General features: G+C 38.0%; 1 protein-coding gene across 1 annotated transcript in view; it reads right to left on the bottom strand.

Moving 5' to 3' along the window:
- FOXP2 (forkhead box P2) overlaps positions 1–16,950 on the bottom strand; it is a 390,491-nt gene extending 373,541 nt beyond the window's left edge. Inside the window, exons 1-2 of the mRNA XM_059473417.1 lie at positions 16,813–16,950; positions 16,191–16,240 (exon numbers count right to left, since the gene is read on the bottom strand). The gene's annotated coding sequence lies outside the window, so the exon portion shown is untranslated. The remainder of the gene's footprint in view (positions 1–16,190; positions 16,241–16,812) is intronic.
- Positions 16,951–22,296: the final 5,346 nt, after the last annotated feature.

Here is a 22,296-nt window from a genome sequence, read left to right on the forward strand (position 1 = left end):
GCTCAAGTACTACACAATCTTTCACAATCAAATGATCACCAGGAAAATAAAGAATACTTCTTAGTACTGTAATATATTCCTTTTAGTAATCCATGCAATTTTACCTGTAAGGATATTATAAACAGGAATTTTTGGATTATGCATACACCTCTGCACTCAGGGAACATTACAGCCTCCAGCTATAACAGGTCAGAGTATGAAAGAGTGTACAAGGAGGTGGCTTTTTTCACCCCTTACTTCTCTGAGAAGTTTCTCTTTAATATGCCAACTTTCTTACACAAAGGAAGGCACAACAAACCCCCAAAGATGAGGCGAAGGTATTCTGAGGCAGCATCTTACACTGAGAGTGTAGACACAAGTCATCTGTCTACAGTTTAAAGCTTGGGAAATTTAGGTATATAACTTCAGCATTTCCATTTTTCTTCCTAGTGTCACCAACTGTCAACAAACATATAAACAACCTCTGACTAAACAGAATGCTGTGCAAAAAGCAACGGCATCCTCCACGTACAAACCCAAACAAAACAGCTTCAACAACTGCAACTCCTCTTAGTTTTAACAGATCACTGAAGGGTGACTCAATTGCTTAAAAAAGTGATGGTATCACTATTTGAAACAATAAACATTCTGCAAGCAATTACTAAAACAAACTACATGTCCAAAAGATGAGTCCTGAATATAAATTATGTCTTTATATGCAAGACATGCAACAAGTACCCCGTCTCATATCTGAATATAAATGAGTATTATTAAATAATATGCTTCACCAAACTAAGGTCTTCATTATCACAAAAAATTTAGTCTTTGCTTTGCAGTAGACCCTTAGAAGATATTCTGGTACCTTCCAAATACTCACATTTTTCAGCTAATCAAAACCAAATGATGCTGTGCTACACACACTCTCTATATTGAAAGAGACACTTGTCCATCAGCCTGACAATGAACAGACACATAAAAAAAGCAAGTTGCTCAACTCAGTACAGGTAATGCCTTCAAACATCTGGTTGGTAGTGAATGCACCAGCTGTAGTAGCAGTTATTAACTGATGAACTAGATAATAGATTAGATTAGATAATAACTAATTTATTCAGTTCCATATGATCTACCTAGATAGGGTACCATGAAGAGAAATACCTCACCAAAACACATTTTAAAAATAAAGTTTTCTTCTGAAAGCTTTCTAACTGTCTCATCCATGTACCACACACAACAGTCTATCTGTATTATTATTGTGTTACACTCAGAGAAGTTATTTCTATCACATCTTAGGTACTCCCGCCTTTTTCATAAAACTTGGGAGAGACAAAACACCTCTACCTAAATTTATATTCTTCTCATCAGAGTACACAGCTAGCCTATCTCAGCCACCAGCATAACAACCTTCATCAGCTACATATGAAAACAGGGCCCAAAAATCCTAATTCAAAGTGCCAGTAATTACAGCACTTAGAATTCACCCCGTATCATGGAATGTGATTTTTATCAGTGTAAATTAAATAGTTTAAATTTAAAACAACAAAGCAGCTTTTAGATTATTGTTTTCCAAAAAATGTAAAGGAAAAAATTAACTCACCATTAATGCTTTGGAACTAATAAGTCTAATTTTTAAGTGTAGTGAAGCAAGTGGGTACTTTTCTACTGATGTGAGTAATTAAAGTACAAGAGCTTCACAGACTCAGAGATGTAATGCAGCCCTTTTATCAAAAGCAGTCACTCTATCTCGGCCTGACAGTTAACAGCATATGATCTAGTAAACAAATACTTTCACACAGTACAAAAGTGCCATTAAAGGCCAGAACTGTCAACACAAATTCCATTCTTGCAAGAGAAAAAAAATATATAAACTGTTGATCACCTCTGGTTGCCTTAACTAGCATGGAGGTTGTCATGGAAACATTTCTGCGAAGTTCACAGTGATGAAACACAAACACTTCCAGTTTAATTGCTATTAGGTTTAGCATACCAGAGTTTATTTATACTCAAAGAGCATTATGATAAAATGCAGTAGAAAGTAAAGCTAGCAATGATATGGCATAATAAAGCCAATGGATTTAGAAAAGAAAGAAAAAATAAAAAGAAAAGGAAAATAAAGCCAAATAAGATGGACTTTTTATTAAACACAACAGAAGTGAATTACCTCTTTACCAAAAATACTAATTAATCTTTCAGATAGAAAGAACATAACTTGTCCATGGCAATTTAATGTAACTATATAAACATACTGACATGTGAAGATATTAAAGAAACAACACATCTTCAAACAAAGCAGCATATATTTGAACTACAATACATATATAAGTATTTATTATTCAGATTCAAAACACATTCTTAAAAAAAATTGCAGAATCATGTTAACTTCTGTAGCACACATCATGGGAATCCCATGTATTGGCAACCTCTTTTTTCCACATAAAAGAGACCTAGTCCAGCTATTTTCCTACCAAAAGAATTCCTTCAGTATAAATGACAATTCTGTTGTCCTTGCAGACAAATAGGACCAAATTAGATTTCAAATAATGGTGTTGACTGACTATATGAATGTAAGTCAGGGAGAGCTTAATTTTATTTCATTACAGTTAACAGGGATTCACTTTTATTTTACTAGAATTAAACAAAATATAGAGATGCGTGCAAGTTAGTAACTAAAATCTGCAGGTTCCTTTCATTATAATCCGATTTCATTTTCTTAATAATACTACATTCATTCCTAGAACGTGATTTAAGTTAACACAAAAGCTTTAATAAATTCCAGTGACTTTTTATCTGTTTTCATTAGCAGAAGTTTACTCAACTCAGCTGACAGCCAGCAACACTTAGCAGCCGAGCGGAGGTCAGGGCTCTGGAACCAGTCAGTGCACTGGAATAAGTGCGGGAGGCACGAGGACAGAATGAGGACTCAGTCATGGTGCTGGGAGTGTAAACTAAACGTGGATGGGGAGCAGAGAGATGAAATCAAGTGGGGTGCATCACACTTACTTTGAAGACATTGTCAAATTCCTGGCTGCTGACTGTGGCATACAAGCATGGGAATGCAATCAATTGCCCATAACCTGCCATCAGCCTTTTTTCATTCACATGAGTGATATGTTTTGAATGAAGGTATGGAAGGGAAAATGATCTGTAATAAAATAACTATATTTTGAATAATTTTCCACTACCTGCTTGTTAGGTTTTATATCAAAGTAAAAATACATTCATCCTTACAATTACCATATTTATGCCTCTTAACACTGTTTTTTCTTTTCCCATTTGCCCATCTTGCATTTATTCAATCTCCACTTTTCTTCCTGCTGATGTTCCTGACAATCATCACTCTCCCCTTCCCAGCTAGAAAAGTTATCATTAATGAAATTTTTAACGCTGAATTTTAAAGACCATTATTAGATTTAGAATGAGTACCTTAAAAAGGATTAATAAAGAAAATGGAATAAGGATAGAATTGGTGCTTCAGATTACCATCAGAATTAGGAAAATATCAGAGTAGCAAGTTTACATTCTCAAGATTGCAATTATTATCCCAATAAGAATATATGGATTCAAAATGAAAGTTAAAATCTGGAGCAATCAAAAAAATACCACAAATATTTTTGTCAAGTAGGCTCCTATCAACCACATAGAGATTATTTTATTTCATACTGCTTTCTTTAGCTAGCTATACTTCAGCTCCTACTACATAATTTAGCTTCCAAGATGCTACTTCCTGTTAATTAATAATGGGCTTCTGATCTATACAAACATTATTTCTGTGAAAATTACTGAAAGACAGCAGTTTCTTTAACCGCAACACCCTATTCTGCAGGATTATCCTGGTCGTTACTGAAGAATAAGAATGTGCCTGGTTCTGTCACCATAACATATTTGTCTTCAGGTCTTCTTCCCACAAGGGAGAAATATGCAGATGACTGTCCTCTTGTGTTAAAGCCCTTTTCTCTTCTACTTCCGTAAGTAATTTTGTCCTAGGGGCTACTGGAAAGTTGGTTTGTTCTGATAATGCACATATAAATAAGCTCTGATGTACTCAAATAAAAAAAATATTTAGAAAGAATTTGTATTAAAGTAAAATACAAAAACCATGTTGGTCTTCATTTCTCTTTTTTTTCAAGACATAAACAGACCCCTGAACAAGATCTCAGCTATGCAGAAAGAATCTTTATCTTTTCCTTCACAGGGAACTCCTTTTTCCTAAAGAAGCCCAGCAGAGGCTCTACTCCCAAACTCATGGGGAACCAGGCCAAGAATTTTGAAAATTACACCAAGACACCAAACTTCTTCCAAAGTCTTGTGAGGAGATGACAAAGATAAAGCTGCCTGCTCTGCCTACTTCAGCATTTTCAGCTGCTCCATCCTCAGAGACAGTTGTGCCACAGAGGTTGTACTGAACATATAGCTTGCAAAAGGTGTAGATACTGAGAATTACAGCACCAGCTGACAAAGGTGGTGTGGTGTCCTAGCTTACAGAAAATCTTAAATACACAAAATTCCCCATAAAAAGACACCTTGAGGAGTTTTTATGCATCTGTTAAATAGGTGCGTAACAATTCTACAGAGTACTTCACAATTAGATTTATAACGATTTATCATTATCCCAAGCAATACTTGAGTATTCTCTAGCGTTGTCTAGGGAGCGTTTGATAGAAGGTTTCAAAATCTAGAATTCTTTTGACCTGCGTTTTAGCAGTGAGACACCAGAGACAACTTGTCATGCAATTTTCCTAGCAGAAGCCCATTGAGAAGAGATTAAACAAATGCTACAGATTTTTAGTTCCCTCTGGACTTAGGAAGAATGTCCCACCATAAACATATGGAGGGAAATCACAATATCTCAATGCTTGGAGCAGGTGACCCTTTAATAATGGCCAGCTTTCTTGGGCCCCTCTTCCCTCCAGGGCTTCATCCCATGGTACTCTACCAAGCAGTTCTCTGAAGGGGCCAAAGCCTGCCCTCCTGAAGCCCAGGGCAGCGAGTCTGTTGTGCATTCTCCTCGCTGCCCTAAGGATCTTGAACGCCACCATTTCATGGTCACTGCAGCCAGAGTTGCCTTTGGGCTCCACACTCCCCACCAGTCCGTCCTAGTGGGTGAGAACAAGGTTCAGCAGCACTTCTCACCATCAGCAAATTGATCACTTGGATCAGGAAATTACCATCAATGCACTTCAGGAACCACCTGGACTGCTTATGCCCTCCTGTGTTGTCCCCCCCATAGTTATCACGAGGTTGAAGTCTGCCATGAGGACCCAGCTATTCTATATATCTATAAAGGGTCCCATCCACTTGGTCTTACTGGCCAGGCAGCCTGGAACAGACCACCACTTTGTCACCTGTCCCTGCCCTCACCTTAATCCTCGCCCATAAATTCTCCGTTTTCTCCTCCTGCATTCCCAGGCAGAGCTCCAGGCACTCCAGCTGGTCACTGACACACAGAGGAATGTCCCCTCCTCATCTCCTCTGCCTGTCTTGTCCTTCCAGCACTCCCGCCACAGGAGCCATAAGTTCATGGTTTACCTTGAGTTTTCTTCCCAATTCAAAATAAGACCAGTGTAACAGACAAAGCCTGGGAAGGGCAGGACAGGAATATGTCTCACAGCCTTAGCCAATGGGAGGGGAAAGCCAGGAGAGCCAAGGAGCCGTAACCATCCTTGATTGCTGAAGTGAGGAAAGCTGAACAAGGAGAATGAGACCACAATGTTTCAGGCTCACAAAAAAGGAATACTGCAGAAAAGAAGATCCACTGCAGACTTCGGTCACCTGTCAATTTGAAAGAAGCTTTCCATGAAGCCACACTCCCATTCTTTATTTCAGCTGGAGAAAGCACTAAGTGAGAAAAGGAGGCAGATGTGACTGAACATTAAGCAGTGAGCTAAACCTGCAGCATAATTTCATGTTGAAGAGGCCATGCAAGTCCAGAAAAGCCAAACCAGGAGTCTGCGACTGGGTGAGAGAGCACAGTTCTCTGACAGCTTTATTCCTGCTGTGTGAAAGGTGAAGGAGCTATGGGGGAAGCCCCACCTTTCTTTCAGCCTTTGATTAACTTTTTCTCATCTGTTTCCATATCCTCAACAGCAAAATATATCCCTAGGCACACCCAAGACACACCTTTTCTAGACAAAATATGATCCCTTTGAGCCAGTTCCAACGCTCTACATCCACCTGGCAATGAAGAAGAAATGGGCCAGAAGAACAACGAATGAATTCCAGTAATGGGTATCAAGATTCCTTATTATTTCCCTTGTCTAATTAAAAAAAAACCACAAAAGGAAAATGAGATATACTGGAGATGGAAGTGTAACGTGAGACACACTCCAGTATGCTATCTTAAATACACTTCAGTACAAATGAGAAAGAAAAAGAGTCAAGCTACACTAATGGAATCTAGAACCTCTATATCACTGCCACCAAGTGACTGAAATCTCTTAAATTTTAGGCATTTTTTTCGCAAGAGCTTAAATAATTAAGGCACTAAAGCTGTTAAGATTATGACTGTTTATCTCCTTGGCAGCAGCACTTCACAGGTGAGCAACAAGCTCATTCTCACTTTTCCTCAAATTAATTTCTCTCAGTAGAATGACATTGCAAGGAGAGAGGATGGTATCTTTATTTTTTAAATTTTACTCATCGTATTAATTAAAATCTGCATAGTCAATTCATTCAAAACTTCTTTGTAGAACAATGGCAGTCTTTTAGAGGCAGCTACAGAAACAAAAACAGAAACGAAAGGAAATAAACCTCCAAGAAAAATAATTCATAAACTTAAAAAAATAATTGCAATGTTTTTAATCCTGTTGCTGGCAAGCCCACACTACCAAGTTTACAGTTGATGTGTTCCAGACTACACCAAAATTATGTATGTGTAAAATGTTCATAATAGAGAATAAATGTCTAAAATTTATTAAGGTTTCATGCTGATCCTCCAGTCTGGCAAATGTTTGTAAAACGAAAAAAAAAAAGAAAAAAAAAAAAAGAGACAGTGTTAAGTAAACATTTCAGACCTGAACCTTGTTTATATGCCTTTGAACCTTTCCTTTCATGTGCAATACCTGACAGCCCACTGAGAATAAAATGCTGAAAGCCCCAAAGATGGGTAAAACAGAATTTCTGACTCAGGAAATAAAGATCAGCTGAATATGATTCCCATATGGCAAACCAGATCAATGGAAAGCAAGACCAAAATTTACAATATCTATACTGTGCAGTACAACATGGAGGTTGTCTTTTATTGCTGGTAGCAAAACTCCCAGTGGCCAGGAATAAAAGCAGGCACAGAGATTATACCTCCACTAATGGTGAACTCTAAAGATACATATTGATAGATTTCAGATCGGAAAAGGAAAAAGGGAAAATTTTGGTTTGCTTTTATTTAGTGTTATGGAATATCAACCATCAACTAGAGCAATCAACGTTCAGCACAAAATCCAGGATTATTAATATAAAGGCATGTTTTCAAAGCCAAGGGGAGAAAAAACTCAGCAGCTTGGATTACCTGATATGAAAAGAAACACTCTTTGCTGTAAAACTAAAACAGCTTCAAGGCTACTTTTGTGATAGCATGTGTGGCTGAATGTGAGAGAATGTATAACAATATTATTACTTTTATTTCAAGATTTCCTGTAAAACCTCAGGTCATGCTCATGAAGACTTTCTTAAAAAGCAGTGATAAATCTGCTGAATACTTTCCAGAACTTGAGAAAGGGGCCCTGGGCAGCAGGGAGGTAATGAAGCAGTCCTCAGCGACTGAACGGGCAGAGCAACGCTCTCACCGGGGTGAGCAGGAGCCCTCTGCCAGGGATGGCAAAGCACTGCACCCGGCCCTCTCTGCTGGGGTCTCAGAGGGCACACAGAGCCACAAGTCTAAAAGCAAAGGAAAAAAGACCCAACTTTTCAGATTCCTCTAATAAAGTTCAGATGGAAACACACCAAAGAGAAATTCTTAAAAAGAAAACAAAACTGACAACATTTTTAGTAAATATACAACAGACCAAGAGACCTGACCAAAGTAAAAAGGTATCAAATCACTTTCAAGCTTCAGTAAAATATTTTCTCTATTTGAGCATTTAACAAAAAAGAAAACCTCACAGCGTCTTGGACCTACCTCACACTGCACTACTCCATCACTTTGCACTTGAAATTAAAGATATCCACAGCAACACAAGAGCCCTGTTCCAGGATGTCCATAGAGAGATGAGGGTGGAGGTAAACAATAGGAACTACATAGCAAAACTGTCTATCTCTCTATAAACAAGCAAATTAGATATTTTGACTCTATATATAAAGAGAGGCGATTTGCCTAAGAATTTTCAAACCCTTTTTCCTAGTAGGTAGAAACCCATGTATATATTTAAAATCATGTCCATGGCAGAAATTCTACAGGCATTCAACCTGGCTGATCTTCACAATTCATGGTTTCACCGCTAGTAAGCAATGCATACAAGTCAATCCTGGCTCTGAAAACCTAAAAACTTCAGCATGTAACTGGTGCATTAAAACATATTTCTGTGATACTTCATCAACAACGGTGTGACACGCTTTTACCATAACCAGCAAATGCTGCTACTAAAGATCAATAGAGAAAAAGCAAAGAAGAGTAATATTTGAATAAATTTATGAAACATCCTCTTCCACAAGAGAAATGGTAGAGGACCTAAAAAAAATTCTGGACCCCAGCAGATCACCACTCACGTGGGGGAGGTGATTCTCCCCTTATCTCTAACAGCACACTGCTGCTCTGAGCTGGATCACAATTTTGTACAGTTAGAAGACAGTGTATACTCTCCTCTAATAAGCATTCTTCTTACCCCCCTCCTTCAGCAATATTACCATTCATTTAGGCCGACTGGGATATCATCTCTCTCAGTCTTTGGATACATGCACCTAGGTCCTATAGATTCGAGTATTTCCAAAAGATTTACCCAAAATATTGTAGGACCTTTGCAAATACTACCTTTAAAGTACCCCTCTTCTCTAAAAGTGTACAGCTGTTATATTTCCATCGCTCTTATTTCAAATCTTCTGTTCTAATCTTGACAAATGTAATCTCATTCTACTGACATAAATCCAGTATCCCATTATATATTAATCACTTATCTTCCATGTCAAAGCCTTCCTATCATCTCTCATTCCATAGCTGGAGGTAAACTCCCTTCTCCTTTACGTCCAGGCTGCCAGCTTCCATCACCTATGTGTTATTTTTTCAATTAAGTGTCTTCAAGCTTTTTATCCAGGCTGACACCTCACAATGCTATGAACACCCACAAGAGTAACTGATTAACCTCTTTCAAACTGCTTTGGCAGGAGACCTATGGAAAATTTTAAAACCAATTATTTGTTGATATGCTATGATAACTCCTTGTTTTTCTGTCTTCCTTTGCCTGTTTCTAAACATTGTCTTTACCCACGTATGTAAATTGTCCTGCTTCTGGGTTGGGACTCAGTAGTTCTCTGTTTGCACAGAACCCAGTGGTGGTCCTTGCAGTTTATATCCAGCTCTCTAAAACACTGTCAAAGGACAGGCATAAAATAAACAAATATCAATATGCCAATAAGCACACTAACCACGGTCATGCTTCTTTAAAAAAAAAAAAAAGCCATCAAAACAACATTGATACATAGCCTGGTTGTTAAGTACTGCTAGTATAGTTCCTTCAGCAAATTTCAGTGTGTGTCAGAAAAGTCCTTAAAGTACAACCTGAAGTATCCCAGTGAAATATACTTTGAAGTCCTTAATAATGTTGCAAATAACTACTCTCTTGCAAATAACTACTCTCAGTGTTAAAAACAATCTTTCTCCCAATGGGCTTTGTTATGCCCTCATAAGGCGGACCAACAATACTCTATTACGAACTATCTTCTCTCCATAAAGTCTTTTCTCCATATAGCTTTTTAAGAATGTATCAAAAAAATTTTGACATCAACAAAGAAAAACAAAGGAAAGGAAGGAACTTAGGAAGATATCTAGCTTTGCTATTTCGAGTCAAGATATTTTTATACATTCAAGGGTATTATTTCCCAGTTTAAATATAAAATGTTTATATTCACCCAATTAGGCAGAATAAATAGGTATGCCTTTTTTAGAGGCAGAAATTTCCAGTCTTGATGCAGATCCTGCTACTGAAAGCAAAACCAGAAACAATGTATCTCTAGAAGTATACCCCTGTATTCTCCTTGTACTTAAATATTTTTGATGAGGTCTCATATACTATTCAAATTAACCAGTATAATTTCCAGTCTTCTTAATCATGCATTTAGTTGGTGTTTTATCAGCTGGTATATTTTCTTTCAGCCTTGTAAAATTTTTGATCAGTTTCATAGTTTACCTTCACAGAACTAGCAAAGAACAAATATTCAAAATACACCCTAGTTATAAAAAAAAAAATCCTTAAAAATATCAGGCTGTTTACTTTAGCTCTTATTATTCTTTATTAATTTCTCATAATTTAAAGAAAAAATCCTAAAATCAAAGTTTTTGGAGGAAATAAAGCAGTACTATCTAACAAAAATAAGAGTCAAGCCAAGGAAACTGTTAGCATGTAACACAACTGTGAGAAAGGGTTTCAACGCTCACTTATGAACCAGATCTTCAAAGATTTTCAGTATCTAAAAATACAGTCCATCCCTCTCTCGCATTTTTTATCCCTGTGGCATAAAAATTAAAAAAAAAAAAAATTAGAGACACAACTCCAAATTGTAAACTGACTTTATTTCCCATCCCTCTTACTCTTTTACGAGCTGAGTTGTGTTCTTACCACACCAACTTCCCCCACAGCATGCAAGATCAATGCCATTCTAGCCTCTTCTCTGATGAGCCCCAGCTGCAGAGGATGGAAATCATGCACACTGCAGAATATATGGGGTACCGAGTTTTAATAGCCTGACTCTCTAACACTTGGTTTGGGAAGTTTTTACACATCCTATTAATTATAATAATACCAGTGAGGCTTACCCAGCAAACAAGCCAAAGTAGCTGAGCTCTGCAAGAAGTTTTTCAAAGGTATAATGGAGTTAACCAAAGGGCATTAGTAAGTACCGAAGGAAAAGCGCGGGGAGATAATAAAAACAGGCAATCAGCTACAAAACATGATATGAGACTTGAAGGCTACCATTTCCTCTTTTAAGCACAAGATTGATTTTCTACTGCATCTCTAAGCAAATTACTTGAATCTTTAGCCTTACAGAAATCAGGTTCCACTTTAACTTTTTCCTGATACATCTGACATTTCAGCTGACAAGAGGCACTTTCCATTGTACAGTGATTTTGGTAAAAATTGGATGATTTGTTGTACTTCCACTGTATCTTATGCAGCTTCTTCACTTTGCAGTATTCCTCTCAGTTATATGGAATTGTCAGGACCCTCCTTTGTTGATGAAATAGTGTGTTTCTAAAACCATCCCCTCCACTATTAGGGGAATAGTGGAGGGGATCTTTAAATAAACATGACAAGAAAGCTTGAAAAAGTACAAGCAAGAAAAAGCAAACAGAAAAATCATGAGCTACACTCCTTAGCAACAGAAGTGCTCTCAAAAACTTCCAAAAGCACAGATTAGAAAGGATTATGGCAGAGGAAGGTTTCCTTGACCCATATTCTGGCTTCCAGAAGTATCTCATAGCCCGATTACAAGGGCACACTTGCTTAACACCTCAGCCCTGACAAGCCACTGCCACTGTGCAGGGCATCACATGCCTTGCCACGGCTCTCATCCAAAAGCTCCATCCTGGCTGTCCAGGAGCGTATGGCTACAGCTATAATGCTCTAATTTTTCCAAGACCTGTACACTTTTAACAGCTGAATATGAAATAAGTTAAAGTACTTTGGAGAGCTAGAAGCAAGTTAAGCTGTCTGCACAGATATAACCTTTGTATTTTCTGACAGCTCTATAACAAAGAAAAAGCATCATAATCTCAGAAGTTCAAAAACCATTAAAAAAGTCTCCTTAAAAGATGGAAAACAGACGTTCTCCTCTCTTCTCCTTCATACTTTTAATATCAGCAGAATTATATTTCTTTCTTCCTGTGTCTCTCTCTTGTTGTCAGGGTTTTTTTTTAAATTTGAACATATTTTCCATCTGGCCTGTCTTAAGACTTCTGAACTCTTCTGTCTGCCCATTATGTATGTAAGTATGTGAAAATCAGTATACTGCAAACACCAGGAGGTGGATTATGTGTCATTCATTACACAGTGACAATTCAGCTTTTTTGTCAACCACAAATATTTGTGAGACAGCAGTGAAACACAGGGTACCAGGACTCTGAGTTTCTAAGAACAGCACATAGGCACTTCCAAAGCTGAACTGTTACAGCATCTTCCTTTGCATCATCAGCCCTGACCTGGGGTCTGCCCTGTAAGCAGAAATCAGAGGCTCCTGCTTGGGCCAAGTTAACCATGTCAGTTATCAATAGGAGACTAATCCTTTGCAGTGTGGGTCACACTGGACCAATGGGACTTACCCAAGCACTCTAAAAGGCACTGCAGCAATGCAGATGGGCCACGGAACTCAACTCCAACTCCATATCTGAAATGTATTTTACATTTTGCATGAAGTGACTTCAGTCAGTGCTCACCCATCCATGTTACAGGTAAGATAACAAAGTTATCCTTTAAAGAAAGACTAGTGAGCCTTAATGAATAGTAATTATCACAAAAGGCACACACATTTAAAAAACATTCAGTGTAAGACATAGGCTCATTATTCTTGTTTCTATTAAATCTGCCTTAAATAAAGGTACTTGAATGAAAACATGATAACCTTTTTCTCTTTCTAAATAAAAAAAAATGAAAACAAGAGCTTCCACAATGGGGTATACAGCAGGTGCAGAAATTATGCTTCACAAAATAAACTTGCAATGCCAAGCATTTGTTCCAGTTTGCAGTCTTTTGTTATTGTTTTCAATCTTATTTATTTGTTTATTTAAATCCTTCAGTTATTAGTGGTCAAATTTAACATCCCATCCAAACATATACAACCATCAACAGAAGATTAAAATTAAAAAAAAAAATACAATAGTCTGCATGAGATTATACTGAACTGCAAACAAAAGTGGCAAAAGCAATTAATCAACCTTAAATGAGCAAAAGCTCTAGATCAACAACGTGGTTTAAAACAAATTAAAACTTTGCAAACAATCATAGAAATGGCTTTTTTATTTCAAGCATACTGAATTTTAAGAGACTTCAAACTGTTAGAATTGCCACCCAGAGACAGAAAAAACACAGTTTATGCAGCTACTCACTAAATATATTTTCACATTGCCATAAATTTTTTTAACTTCTCACCAAGAACAAAAATGCAGGCCTTCAGTGGAGTCTACAGCTACAGAAGATGCAATGCCTTTGATGTTATATTGCAATAACCAACCTGATCAAGTCACAAGTACAATGTATATCACAATGATTTGCAGAACAGCTGTCGGGGTTCCTTTTTCAGAGTTTAGCTTTGTGTAGTTTGCTAGAACAGTTTTTACCACAAGTACTTCAGATCTGCCAAGTAAAATCAAGAAGCACAATTTTCATTTATGCAAAACATGTTTTGTGGGAAAGACATGGTTGAACTGGAAGCAGTTTGGGTACAATTATTAGCTGTTTTACACAGTTCTTATTACTAGACGCACACATATGTGAAGTAAATTCAACTTAAAAATTTTGTTTTAATGCATTAGAAAATTCCAGAATGAATCACCAACATTTGAGCAGTAGCTAATTCTCTTTCCCCTCAAATTTTCTATAACAAACTGAGCAGTAAAAACAAAAACCTCTTTACTCACAACGCACAGAAGGTTTTGGAAAAATGAAATGCAGTTGATGTGCTTCAGCAATAGGGCTCCACCTTCCAAATAACACATCCATATTAAGCCTACAGAAACGCTGTGGGAAATATTAAAAGGACAGATCTCTTTCTGCAGGCTTTTAAGGAAACTATTCCCATTATTTCTATAATTGAAGCAAAGATTAGGGAGATTACTCAACAAGATTTTTTTTTCCCAAATCAACATTTGGGAATCATTTTTTTCCCATTCTCTTCAATTTGCAGCTGGATATCCATGGCACTTTTACCTTGAAATTACCTTAAGCTGCACCAGGGGAGGTTCAGGTGGGATGCCAGAAGAATTTTTTCATGGAAGGGGTTTTTAAGCATCAGAACCACTGCTCAGGAAGGTGGTTGGAGTGACCATCCCCAGAGGTGTTCAGGAAACAACTGGACATGTCAATTAGTGCTCTGATCTAGCTGACATGGTGGCGATCAGTGTTTGACTCAATGATCTTGTAGTCTTTTCAACTAAATTACTTCATGATTCTAAGTCCCTTTTAGAGCTCAAAGGGTTACACTACAGTTGTACCTCAACATAGTATTAAGCAAATTAACAGAAAGATGATGAAGAATACCTCGCACAAGAAAAACCTATGAAGGCAAAACACTGACACTTTCCTAAAGAATGTATTTTCTCATACATCTCTACTCTTAAGAGCTTCAGGTTTTAAAAGCATAAGTGAACTTTAGCCTCATGCAGTTAAACTACCCTTTGTGCGAAAGGCTAATTCCAGAGGTATCTAATTTCTCCATAAAATAATTTCTTCCCACATTTAAATAATTCACAGGAAAAATGGACTGTCCGCTGAGAGAACGGTAACATTTAGAACAACAAAAAAGCCAGATATGAAAAATACTGCAGCATCAGTGAAATAAATTGACTTAGCTAGCTTTTCGAATTTGGTCAGTATCTCTTTCACTGGGTTGTAAGCATCTTAATTTTTCTTCTGTGTAAGTGTCAGAGCTACCACAAACCAGCACAAAATTCAGGTAGTTAGTGAGAAACACAATCACTGGACACATTCACCAATGTAAAAAACCTGCTTCTTTTCCTTTTTCCATCCAATCTTACCTTTCTTGCGGAAACACTTCTATTCCTCATCCAAGGCTCTCCTTTAAGAGAAACCAACTCAGTTCTTGCAGCTACTGTGCCTGGAGTAGGGCTAATTTCTCAGTCTAGAAAGCATTTCAGCAAGTGAATGGAAAGCAGTGGATGGATTAAATTAGGAGACCAGAGTTTGCAATCACTGAGCTTCAGAAAGCAATTTACTGGCATTCTCTATTTAATTATATCAACACCTCATAACCATTAATGAATTAATCTTTACTGTACTGAGATTAAGTAACTCTGTCACAAAGTTCTGCAAGTATACATCTGAGCCAAGAATTATACTTAGAAATTTTAGGAAGGCACTTTGTCTCTATCATCATCATTCTTCACAACATTAAAAGCAGTTAATTTCAACCCCATAAGCCATCACCGCTGGCCCCCTTCCACACCTACTTAAGATAAAAAATAATGTTTGTTTCTCTTACAGGCGTTCTTGCCCATATCCACACAGATGTGTTCACCCCAACAGCAGTTTACTGAACTTAAGAAAAAGAAGTATTTTTCAGCTATAGGCCTGATATGTGCAAAACTCATTCTCCCTCTTCAACCCACAATGCCCCCTTGAGGGAAAAGGGAAGAAAAATGAACAAGTGGGGAAAAGGAAAATAATTTTTTAAAAAAAGGCTCTGAAGAGTGAGAAAAGAACTTCCTATACTAACAGCAGAAACAACAAAATACAAATTCAAACAAAGGTAGTCCACGCTTATAATGCTCATCTTTCTATTTTTTGTTTGGTTTTTTTTTTCCTGACCCTTTTTCTCATATGAAACTTCATTGCCTTCACCATCATTTAGAGCAGTTTCAAGAAGAGTACAGGGACTCAAGTTCTGAATTTTTTTCCATGTATACCAAATTCTACATATATACTTAGGTATCAGATTAAGGAAAAAAAATACAAAAAATATTTCATTTTAACTTATAACTCTAAGAAAACCTGCATTTCTAATAGGCAATCAAAGAAAGACAAATATTCACAGAGCAAAAGTACCAACATTTGTCACTGAGGAAAATAAATCTTTAAATCTGTTATAAGCTAGTGTTCCCTGCAGACATCCAACAGACATGGCCCATGCCTGTATATCAGAAGTTAAACAAGGAAGTAAAGATTTCTGGGAGGCTTTCAGTTTCGTGCCTAAAATCCTGGGTTTAGTTTTCTCTCCTTGAAGTCTAAAGAAAGAAAGAATTGTGATTTATCTGTTATATCCAGTACATGTTTTGCATTTTTGAATGCATCTAAATTTAAAAAAAATATGGAGAAAGTAATTTGCACTAGGTTAATAATTACCTATAAGAAAGATACTGGAGAACATCGATTTCTTCAATATACTGTATCATCTTCCACCAGCAGGCACACACAAAACAGAATGAGAACAAATTATATTCAGATGGTACTAATGTTCAGGATTTTAATATTGCTGTCCTTACTACAACTATATAAAACTCTCTGCATAAAGGTTACCTCTAACATATCTTCTAACTCTTAAACACATTAAAAAACACCCTTATTACATTGTACATTTAACCACAACACAAGAAAAGGTTAGCTCCCAATAATAACCTTATAAAGAAAGCACAGTATCAGTTAAATGGATTTTAAGTAAGGGTCCAAGATCATATTAGGCAGCAATTATAAGCTACAAATTGTATTTTATATCTTCAGTGAGAGTTAGCACAAGTCTTGCTGAGTCAAATCTCTGCTATAAAACCTCTTGCCATGCTTTAAATGCTGCAAGCAGCTGAGCCCTGAGGGGTTAAAGCTAATGCTAAAGGTAAAGGCTTGAAGAGTTGACCAGATATCTTGTGGCCATAGATCTAAGTGTTTCAGTCACAGGCAAATATACCATGCTGTGCTTGCCAGAGAAGGCCAGGAGTAATAGATCAAGCTCATCAGCTGTTGAGGAGCCTACCAGAGATGCAGCAGAGATTAACATTGGTTTCACTGTGCCTACAGCCATCTGCGCAGAAAAGGTGACACTGGACAATGACTCACGCTTCTAATGCATTTACTTTTCTTTGGTGCTTGGAAATAGTTTCTTCCGAACAACACCTCCTAAGAAAGAGACCCCCAAAGTGTCAGGAGTGAAAAGGAATGAAAAAATCACCCCAGCCAGTCAATTTCAAAGAAAGAGCAATGTCTTCCTAGAGCCCCCCAGGTTCCCAAAGCAGCCGTCCTTGCAGCCGGGCACAGAGGGTCACCCACACCGTCACTGCCCTCCATAGCCAAGCTGCCAGCACTTACCACCTCAGCCCACAGGAAAGCAGGGAGACCTCCAGGATGCCTTTGCTGGAGGAGGTTTCCAAGAGGAGAGACTCACTCCCTCCCAAGCACACACTGTGAGCCTTGGGTCTGTGTCTTGTTTTGCTACCGAGGCATTCCAGGCTGTGTCAGTTTGGATTGCAACATAAATATTGTGCAACTGCAGGCTCCTTAGTTCCAATTATGGTAATATTGCAGGTGACAATGAGAAAGGTATTTTTAATAGTCTCCGGTTACATTTTGCTCCATCTGCATCTTAGAAAAAGAGAAATTCAGCTTAAGGAAATTTTGTTGATACATGAATTTGGAGCAAAACTGTAAGCCTAATAACGACTTGGAAAAACAGGTCTTCCCCATTCTGATAGTAATTTAGTGTTAGCAACAATGACCCAAATGTCAGTCACAGAATACAGAAAAATGTTTATAAAATTATATTTAAACGATACATATGCATATTTAGAGGTTTGGATATTATTAAGTCACAAAATGTGCGGGCACCTATGTATAATAATGCTAATAGTTTCAGTTTAAATAATTCTAGTTACTGAAGACAGGTACCGAAACATATGTTAAAAATAGCACTTCAGTTAAGTCCAGGACAGCAGGCTCCATTTTTACACATAATCGAATAACAGAAATGTATTCTTCTACTGAGTCACGGAAAGATTTAAAATGCGAGCGCTGAGCCTGCAACTCCGAGGGACCAGTCAAGTACACAGCCTTCTCCATCTGCCACCTCTCTCAGGCTTCACAGTAGCTCTCCTCTTATGTGACAATCAAATGATAAGGGAGAGGAGTATCAAAAAGTGAGAGCAGGGTCCAACTTCAGCCATTCACTTTCTAGACAAACATACAGTGAATTACTGTTGTTCACACATTGCCCAAAGCTCCTGGGAAATGCCAGATTTGCTCCATATGCATATTAGCACCAATCATGAGGCACACAACACCCTACAGCCACAGCACACAGTACTCATCCTGGTAGCCATGCCTGGCTCATCAGACTGGATACTTTAAAACAAACATCTGTGTTCATATTTTCAGGAATGTCTCTTTCATATGTCTTTGGACCCTCACCAATGATGCACCTGAATGCTGTACTTTTTCATGTTTGTGGTGACTTGCTTCAGAGTCTATGAAACAGCTGGAATAAGAACTTTCATTGAAAGAAAAACTGGTAACACACTGATTTGGCTTAAATATGCATGGGCAATCCACCACCTGTCTCAGTCTAGGTGGCTTTGAAGAGCAGCTAAGTAGTTGGTAACTTCTCAGTTTCAAAAACCTGTTTTGGACAGGCACATACAAACACATGAAAATCACCAACCAGCCTCAGCACCTCAGCCATAAAAGCTAGTCTTCATATCACATTTCAGAAAGCTTGGGATCAGAGATGAAGGCCTTGGATTTTTCAACACAAGTGTGTGGCCATCACCTCAAGCACATCTTCTCCTGAAGCCTGAGACAGGTCAAGCCACAAGAAGCGGCCGTGCTCCAGAAGCAGGGAGGCTCAATTTGAGCACAGTCCTTCAAGTGCCAATCTGCTGCCAGCCACAGAACCACTGAATCATTCACTGATCCAGGCCCCACTGCCAGACCCAGCACACCCAGACACCACAACCAGCCCAGAGGACAACCCGAAGCTGGAGCATGGCACACTCCAATGCTGCAAGCCATACATAGTCTGGAAATGAATGCCAACCTGGTTCAGAACCATCCTTCCCTCATTTTTTCAAGGGAGAATTTGGAAGGCCATGTTTTCCTATCGCAACGCATTAAACACTTATTTTTACATTGTAAAACACTCTCCAGCATGGTCAGTTCCTGCCTGGAGAACCACATTCTTCAAACACATTCCCTCTTTTAGCAAAGGATTGATAGCACTGTTCTTTAGAATGCTTTCTCTGCCATAACCTGAGATGCAGTAAACCCACTAGGATACATTCACTTTCTTTCTCAAGGCTCTGGTCTCCTTGCCAGAAAGCTGTGGATGGAGACAGAAGCGCTGTGATCAATCACACATGCACAGGCATGGACACACACACACATTGGATTGATCACCAGCTTCTTCACCTACCACCCCTGCAGTAATACACAAATATTTTGGCAGTTTACCATTCTCCTAGTTTCTCTGTGATTTGAACTTGTGCCCTGATTCCCAGACTCAAAACCAAAAACTATTTTATAAAAGGAAAAAAAAGAAAAAAAAAGAAAAAAATCAAACCAAACAAATGCAAAAATACACAAAACAAACAAACCAACCCAACCCAAAAAAAAAACCCTTAACCAGTATTTTTTAAGGGTTTTCATATGTCAGTTCATAAAAAGTACATTTCTGGTTGCTCAGGTATACTTCACACCCTTTCCTGGTCAATAATAAATAGAGGCTCAAGAACAGATTCAGAACATCCAACACCAAACATCATTAACTCTTCCTCAAGATGTCACTCTCTTAAAATAGAATACCAAGTTAAAGTTTCAATCACAATAGATTTAATTTTTCTTCTAAAGCCAAAGAAAGTGCAAGAACCTGACACCATGTGAAACTTCTGTATATTCAATGTATTTATCTGTTGAATTACTGACCATACATATTCTTATATGTATGCTGACAGTTATTGTGTACTGAAAACAATTTACAGGCATCTTCACAACATTAAAAGTAATTTAAATGCATTCAGGACTGGTAACAAATGGTCTGAATAAATTTTTGTACAAAAGCATTTCATGATCTTTAGCAAAGTTCCATCCTAATATTGTTACAGTTTTAGCACCCATATATTCTTTCAATGAAGAATGATTGCTGCCACATATCACAGAGATCTCAGCACTCTTCCTCTTACATTCACCATACTGTACACACGATATCATGTATTCCTTATTGAATATGTTGTTCTACAAAGATGAAAACACTGACACAATTGAAAAGCACAACAGCAGATATGTGTATCTCTGCAGTCTGTGCACCCCTCACTGCATTAGGTTTTCATGTTTTCATTTACAGGTAATGAGAATGCTGTAAGTACTGTAATGAAATGACAATCTTGTTTGTTTTCTCTCGCAGAGAAGTGTCTTAAATCAGAGATATTTCAATTTCTGTGTTTCAGACTCTAAACTCCTAGCTTGTTTTCCAGACAGTTTTCTTCCCTTTATCTTCAAAAGACCTCTGTCCCCCTTCTGTCACATGAATAAACTGATACTTTTTTCAGTATTAAATATCAAATTTCAATGCAACAACTAGTAAGTTAGTTTCTAAAGACATACACTAGATTTAACAAGATCTAGTATTTAAAAAATATCGGCCTCAATTAGGGCCACTGTAACCTGGTGTAACTCCTGTGCCTGCCATGTGCATGAAGCACAAGGTGCACAAAAAAGTTTGGTTTTTCTTCCCACAGAAGTGAAGGTGAAGAAATTTATTTTCCATATTGGGCACCAGATGAAAATCACATTGCTCTTCTAAGACTCTCAGCCCCTACTTTCTGAGCAGTTGCCCATCTCCTGGCAGTGCTGTCTAAGCCTTTGCTGGCTCCTTCCCAGCCACATGTTTTCTCTGGCCTTTTCCCCCTCACTTCCAAACTCTCCATTGTTTGCATGCTGTCCCTCTATTTTCCAAAGCCCTTTGTGGCTTCCCATCACTAATCCTTAAAATTTCCTCTGCAATATTTTTACATGGCAAAACTCGACAATTTCTGATCTAATTTCCAAGCTGTTAAACATCAATTACAGATTTTTTTACACCAGTTGTTTTACTAGGTGGGTTACAATTCCAGAAGAACAATATGCCCTCTCAACATCAGGACTTACATAAGGATAAATCAACAATGTAACTGTGAGCACTTTTGTAAGACTTAGCACTGACAGCATGGCAAAGTTGAAATGATGTTTACCTCTTTTACATTTTCTTCACCATTCCTGGGCAAGTTCAAAATCAACACCTAAAAGATACTTAAAGTATCTTTTATTATGCTTGATATAGCTTTGCAACTCTGACACTGTTTCTCCAAACACAAGTTTCATAGCTTTCAGGCTGAATAACACAATTAGGTCCTGTTCAACAAGCAATGTAATATCACAGCCATTCTACTTCCTTCTCTGAAGGGACAAGATGGCAAAAATTGTAGTGGCAGCATCCATCAAGATTAGACAATTTTAATATAAACATATGTCAAAATGTAATTAGTCAAATTATGTCAGATACATTATTTAAAATTACATGAAATATATAACATATGTTGCTTAAGGCTGAAATACAAAAGCTGAATAATGGAATAAATCAGCATTTGAATTCACGTGAAGACAAATTCTGAAGAAAGTTGCAAACTACACATCATGCTGATCGAGAAAAAATAAATTATTCTAAAATGATCATCAACTAAACATCAATCTTAAAAGATAAAGGATTTGTGTTGTAACAATACTTATTTACAAAACACCATGCCTAGAAAACCCCAACAACTTTCCAGTTATAAATAGTGATGTACCCCCTAGCCTCAAAACATCACTATTCAAATGAATTTCCAGTTTTGGGCCCAACAGTGTCTCCCACTGGCACAGGCCCACTGGAATCTCAGTCATCCTCATAATGTCCTGGAGGCAAACTGAAACAAGACTGATATCAGCAATTTACAGAAATACTTAACATGGTGCAATTTGCAGCCGTGTCTGACTGACCACAGAGGTCCAAAGGAGCTCACTGGGCAAAGGACTCGCAGTGTGTGTCCCTGAGGACCCTGCCACCCGCAATGGGCTGGAAACGTTGTCAAACAGATCCTCCACCAACTTCTTCCAGTACCTGCTGCCCACAGGAAGCTGAAGCTCCTTGGTAAACAAGCAAGTTCTACAGGTAAGCCAAAGCCAGTCTGTGAACTTCTGAGGGTTCTTTGTGACTCAGAGGGCTGTATGATGGAGGTCAGTAGTTGCTCCTTTCACCCCGGAATGGACATCACACAGCACTGCAAGGGAGATGGATTTAGTGGGCAGGGCAGAAAACCTCCCTTCTGTACGCTGAATGAAGGTGCTGCCTGTCCTTTAAACCTGTTTGCTGTTCCTCAGCCTAACCAATCAGAAAGGCATCTGTTACCCACCTAAAGCCCTGTGCCACCCAGCAGAAGGGACCCCCACACTCAGGGCA

Source organism: Ammospiza nelsoni, chromosome 5 (assembly GCF_027579445.1).
Source record: "Ammospiza nelsoni isolate bAmmNel1 chromosome 5, bAmmNel1.pri, whole genome shotgun sequence".
NCBI classification, from domain to species: domain Eukaryota; kingdom Metazoa; phylum Chordata; class Aves; order Passeriformes; family Passerellidae; genus Ammospiza; species Ammospiza nelsoni.